Here is a 6,943-nt window from a genome sequence, read left to right on the forward strand (position 1 = left end):
AACAAGGGGGCTGTAAAGTCAATGGGGCCCACACTACTTCATTAATGATGTCCACATGAGTCTTGAGGCGAGTCAGGATGTTTGCTCCAATGTAGACATAATGGGGCGGGTCCGGGAGGACCAGGAAGTAATGGGTCAGACACCGGTGGTTCCAGTTCAAGTTTAAAGCGCAGACACCTTTGGCCGTCATCATGGTTGATGGGCACGTGTTTAAAGGAAAACGGGTGCGCTTGCTGGCAGAAGGAAGGTCCGGTGTGTCTTCAATGAGAGCATTGAATAGTGGAACACTGATGGCTGAGTTGTCTGCCCATAGTGCAAGTACAATGTCAGTAGTGGTTACATCATTCAACTGCAGGCCAGTTGTGGCCTTGGGGCAGAAGGAATCAGAGTCTTTGGTGAGCTGAAATGTGCAGTGTGGTGAAGTTGAATCTTGGTCTGGTGCTGGAACTGTGTCCCTGTGGCTGGCTGTGAGAGTTCCCGTGAACTCTGTGACCTGACAGTCTGGCTCTGCGGGAATTCTCGTGACCTCTGTGACCTGACAGTCTGGCTCGGGTGGCCTGTGTGACTGGAGGGGGAGGGGTTCCCGCACTTGAGCCCAAACTTTCAGTTGTTTGAAGTTCAGTAAAGGTTCAAGCGATCTAGCAGGTATTTGCCAATTAGAAGTGGGTAAGTGTTAATTGTTGGTATGTGCACTGGGTTAATCAGACTCATAGATCCAATTTTCAGGTGAATGGGAACTACCTGTTCGAGCCGGATGTCGTGGCGGTACGACTGCACATTCAGCTCACACGTTTGCGATGTCAGAGTTTGATCTAGTCTCTTAGCTTTGGCACTGAGTCTTTCAAAGTGTTGAACTGACATTAAAGTGAGGTTTGAGCTGAGGTCTGTGTCTAGCAGGGTGTCAAAGCTCACCTCATTTTCCAAAGTGATTGCCAGGACAGCATTTCTTGGTATTTTGGTATTTTGGTCCCAGTTGTAGGAAATTGTGCTGTTTTGCTCAGGCTGTGCAGCTGTCAGCTGTGGTGGCTGGGTGATGCTGTCACTTTGTGACGTGACAGCTAGCTCTGTGGTCTGTGGCTGACGAGCAGTGTTCTGGGTGCTTGGTCTTATGCTTAGGCATAGGAGGTCTGGCTCGTCCCTGTTGTCTTTCTTGTGAGATTTTCTGTGCAGAATCTCTTTCAGCATCTTCAGGATCTCTGCTCTCTCTGACGCGGCTGCACTGTTTTGATCTGATGTAGGCTCAGACTTGGGCTTACCAGTGACACGTTGAGAGGGTTTCCGATGCCAGATTTGGCTTAAAACGGGGAAAGGTGTCTGTCTGACCTGTATCTGTGGAGCTTGTAGAAGTTGAGGTCTGCTGTTTGTACCAAGTTTTTAGGATTGTCCTTCACACCAACCCACCCGGGAAAGGAATTTGACACGAAAATTGACCTTTTCCGATTTTACAGAAATCTACACCTCAAAACTCTGTACAAACAGCAGACCTCAACTTCTACAAGCTCCACAGATACAGGTCAGACAGACACCTTCCCCCGTTTTAAGCCAAAATCTACCTTTTGCCCTTTGGTACAAAATGCTTCTTTACATACATTTGCTAAAAAAGTGAACTTTGATATCGAGAATTTAAGAATAAAAGGACATCTAAACAAAGTAACCTTTCTCACAAAGAAAAAAGTGCTTTGGAAGCACTATCCAAAGATGGAGATTTAGTGATTAAAAGAGCAGACAAAGGGGGTGCGATTGTGGTTTGGAGCAAAGACTTATATGTAAAAGAGGCTTCCCGTCAGTTAAATAATACAGAGTTCTATCAGCTACTGACCCATAACCCCACGGAGTCTCTTAAATAGGAATTGGGAAAGATTTTACATCAGGCTAAAACTAGGTATTGGATCTCAGACCCAGAACTCAGATTTTTGTTCAATGAGAACCCTAGAATGGCATCTTTTTACATGTTGCCCAAGATTCCCGTGTTCCCGTGAACTCTGTGACCTGACAGTCTGGCTCTGCGGGAATTCTCGTGACCTCTGTGACTTGACAGTCTGGCTCGGGTGGCCTGTGTGACTGGAGGGGGAGGGGTTCCCGCACTTGAGCCCAAACTTTCAGTTGTTTGAAGTTCAGTTAAGGTTCAAGCGATCTAGCAGGTCTTTGCCAATTAGAAGTGGGTAAGTGTTAATTGTTGGTATGTGCACTGGGTTAGTCAGACTCATAGATCCAATTTTCAGGTGAATGGGAACTACCTGTTCGAGCCGGATGTCGTGGCGGTACGACTGCACATTCAGCTCACACGTTTGCGATGTCAGAGTTCGATCTAGTCTCTTAGCTTTGGCACTGAGTCTTTCAAAGTGTTGAGCTGACATTAAAGTGAGGTCTGAGCTGAGGTCTGTGTCTAGCAGGGTGTCAAAGCTCACCTCATTTTCCAAAGTGATTGCCAGGACAGCATTTCTTGGTATTTTGGTATTTTGGTATTTTGGTCCCAGTTGTAGGAAATTGTGCTGTTTTGCTCAGGCTGTGCAGCTGTCAGCTGTGGTGGCTGGGTGATGCTGTCACTTTGTGACGTGACAGCTAGCTCTGTGGTCTGTGGCTGACGAGCAGTGTTCTGGGTGCTTGGTCTTATGCTTAGGCATAGGAGGTCTGGCTCGTCCCTGTTGTCTTTCTTGTGAGATTTTCTGTGCAGAATCTCTTTCAGCATCTTCAGGATCTCTGCTCTCTCTGACGCGGCTGCACTGTTTTGATCTGATGTAGGCTCAGACTTGGGCTTACCAGTGACACGTTGAGAGGGTTTCCGATGCCAGATTTCTGGGCTTGATGCTCCGGACGATGGGGCTTGGCTATTTCTGCGTCGCTGGCTGGCTTCCCAGGTGGCTCCACCCCTTGGGTTGTTGGATGGGTGTTGCCGGTCCCAGAATCATTCAGAGCGCCCGCTCTGGTGCTTCGGACGAGCACCATTGCGGTTGTGCTGCCCTCTGCTGGCTTGGAACAATCTTGACTCTCTGTTAAAATGTCTGTGGTGTTGTGGGGCGCCATCTTGCGCCAGCTCTGAATAGTGTTCAGAGACAGGGTAGATTGTGGTGTTTTTCACAGACTTTTTGGACACAGTCTTTTGCTTGACATAAGCTTTTGTGGGCCAAGTCTCGTAGCTGTTGGGTAGGCATGCTACGTGGGCAGGCGAGGACGCCCAGGTGATGACTCACTGTGGGATGCAGATTTCGGAGAAACAGAGTTCTGAAGTTGAAATCCTCTTCCATACCTGGCTCTTTCCGTGCTCCGAAGTAGGCTTGTCGGAGTTGGCCATAGTAGGTCTGTGGGGTTTCAAGTCTTGTCTGCTTGAGGTCCATGGCGATGAGGAGCCCTTGGTCTGATTCTGGATCAGAGAATTCTTTAATCAAAGCTTGTCGCAGCAGCTGTCAGTCAGTTTTGACAGTCTCTGGTTGACGATCTAGGAAGCTGCGCATGTCACGGCTAGACGTAATTCTTAGGAGGTGAAATCTGTCCCAAGTAGTTACATTGGCGACAGTCTGTGAATGAAAGTCAATGTCTTGCAGGTAGACATCCATGTCGTGGCCTCCTGCAGGGTTCGGAGTGAACGTAGGGATGTTTCTGGCCAGCTTGACGAGTTCTTTGGGGGCTATGCCGTGGTTAGCCGGCAGGGGTTCTCTGGAAGCTGGCTGGTGACATCTTGAGCAATGGGCTTTCAACCCCCGTTTCAGCTCTGAGTTTGTGGCTGAAAGGTATGGACCGGCTGGTTAGGGGAAACTTTGTGGTGTGTGTTTCCCCTTCCCGGTCATTCTGCAGTTTATAAGAGCGTTTCAACTCTTTGTGAACAATGTCTAGTTCGTTTTTGAGATCGTGTCTCTGCTGAGTAAGCTCGTGGATTTCAGCTCGGGCTGCGTGCAAGTGTTTTTTTTTTTTTTTTTGCAGGTCTTGGCTTTAGTGTCTCTTTCTTTTAGTTCAGTCTCTGCTCTTGCAAGGAGAGCTTCACCTTCTCGGAGTTTCTCGTTGAGTTCCTCTCTGGTGTTTCTCTCCGCTTGCTTTCTTTTGTCTGTGTCAAGACGAAGATCGCCCAGGGCCTTTTGAAGTCTTTTTGCTCCTTTCTGTAGCGCTGGGTCTGTTGCATCATCTGTCCCGCGCTGGTTGTGGGTCTCGCGGAGTAGTTGATCTAGACGGCTCTGCGCGTGGGCCTGGTTCCTCCGGGCCTCCTCTGCTTGAAGCTTTAGCGTTGCGGCTTCCTGCTCCAGGTTGATGCTGCTCCTTTCTCTGTGCCGTGCCTGAGCGAGGTTACCAATGATTTTGGCCCAGTCTTTGTAGTTGCAGCTCTGGGTCAGGTCGTGGGCCATCCGCTTGTCCACGTCGGCATCCTTAGGCAGGAAGGAGGTCGTCATGGCTCTCGACCACGACTGTAGGACCGGAACATACTGGCTCACTGTGGACGAGAGGAACACAACACACACAAAGAGACCAATACAAGTTCGTTCCACGGTTAACAAGCTATACTCATACGGGCTAAGCATTTTGTACCAAAGGGCAAAAGGTAGATTTTGGCTTAAAACGGGGAAAGGTGTCTGTCTGACCTGTATCTGTGGAGCTTGTAGAAGTTGAGGTCTACTGTTTGTACCAAGTTTTGAGGATTGTCCTTCACACCAACCCAACCGGGAAAGGAATTTGACACGAAAATTGACCTTTTCCGATTTTACAGAAATCTACATCTCAAAACTCTGTACAAACAGCAGACCTCAACTTCTACAAGCTCCACAGATACAGGTCAGACAGACACCTTTCCCCGTTTTAAGCCAAAATCTACCTTTTGCCCTTTGGTACAAAATGCTTCTTTACATACATTTGCTAAAAAAGTGAACTTTGATATTGAGAATTTAAGAATAAAAGGACATCTAAACAAAGTAACCTTTCTCACAAAGAAAAAAGTGCTTTGGAAGCACTATCCAAAGATGGAGATTTAGTGATTAAAAGAGCAGACAAAGGGGGTGCGATTGTGGTTTGGAGCAAAGACTTATATGTAAAAGAGGCTTCCCGTCAGTTAAATAATACAGAGTTCTATCAGCTACTGACCCATAACCCCACGGAGTCTCTTAAATAGGAATTGGGAAAGATTTTACATCAGGCTAAAACTAGGGGTTGGATCTCAGACCCAGAACTCAGATTTTTGTTCAATGAGAACCCTAGAATGGCATCTTTTTACATGTTGCCCAAGATTCATAAATGTCTGGAGAACCCCCCAGGTAGACCTGTGATTTCAGGCAATGAAAGCCTTACTGAAGCAGTGTCTAAGTATATTGACCATTTCATTAAACCTTTTCTACCTTCACTCCCTGCATATGTCCAGGATACTACTGATGTTTTGAACAAGAATAAGAACTACAAGATATAGACTCTGAAACCTTCCTTGTATCTATGGACGTGGAAGCATTATATACAAATATCGACCATCAACAGGGACTAGCAGCACTTAGACATTTTTTGAGAGGACGTCCTGAACATGAAATGCCACCCACTGATTTTTTGTTGTCATTAACAGAATGGACCTTGACTAATAACATGTTTGTCTTTCAGGATAAGATCTTTAAACAGACAAAAGGTTGTGCCATGGGGGCATGCTATAGTCCTTCCTATGCAGGTCTGTACCTGGGCAAATGGGAGGAAGACTTTGTTTTCAACCTAGAAAATAATGTGTTTCACAAGTTTATTATTTGGTGGGGACGTTATATTGATGATATATGTCTGTTTTGGTCTGGCTCGGAAACAGAGTTGAAGGAATTTCATGGTTATCTGAATAGTATTAACCCAAACATCAAGTTGTCTTTAGAGTATAGCAAAGAGTGTATTAATTTTCTTGATTTGACAATTTCAAAAGATAACCAAGGAACCTTGCATACATCAGTGTATAGAAAACCGACAGACAGAAACACAATTTTACATGCCAAAAGCTTCCATGCAAATTGGCTTAAAGAGAATGTCCCATATGGGCAGTTTCAGAGAGTAAAGAGGATCTGTGACCAAGAGCACGTATTTAAGAGCAAATCACTGGAGATGATGTCACGATTTAAGGAAAGGGGATATAGAAGCTCTACTCTCCAAAAAGCTTACACCAGAGCCCAACATGTAGATAGGTCATCACTACTACAAAGGAACACACCGAAACAAACAAAAGAGAGGATTGTGTTTGTCACTACATACAGTACAGAGGCTGAACAGATAAGGCAAATCATACAAAAAAACTGGGGTATTATAGAAAGTGATGAGGTACTAAGTCAGGTTTTCCCTGAACCACTTCTCATTAGCTTTAGAAGATGTCCTACCCTACAAGATAGACTGGTTCACAGTTTTCTTAAACCAGAAGTAAAACAAACATGGTTAGGCCCTAGGCCCATAGGTTCTTACAAATGCCATCACTGCAATCATTGTACTAATGTAAGACAAACAAAAAATTTCTATGATGCTGGTACCCAAAAGGAATTCATCATTAACCATTTTATAAATTGTCAAACTACCTTTGTCATTTATAGATTGTAATGTCCTGTATGTAAAGTATTTTATGTAGGAAGAACTAAGCGGCGTTTACTGGATAGACTGGCTGAACATAAATACGCAATCCGCACAGGAAACACCAATTATCCCATGGCAAGACACTATATGGAACATCACAATAGTGACCAATCTACTTTACAGGTTTGTGGGATTGACCACATTCCTTTATCCTTAAGAAGAGGTAATAGACAAAGACAGCTAAATCAACGGGAAGCTTTCTGGATATATCGCCTGCAGGCTACTAAATATCCAGGCTTAAATGAGGAACTCGACCTCAGTGTATATCTGTGAAGTTCTGTTATCTTATGGTGGTTTAAAATTTATATACTATGCGTGTATTTTTACTTTTATGTCTCACCGTGTAGGTGCGTATTTAATTGATTAGTTAAAAAGTGGAAATACT

The sequence above is a fragment of the Siphateles boraxobius genome, unplaced genomic scaffold, assembly GCF_051911475.1.
Source record: "Siphateles boraxobius isolate OS27281-9 unplaced genomic scaffold, OSU_SipBor_1 17, whole genome shotgun sequence".
In the NCBI taxonomy this organism is placed as follows: domain Eukaryota; kingdom Metazoa; phylum Chordata; class Actinopteri; order Cypriniformes; family Leuciscidae; genus Siphateles; species Siphateles boraxobius.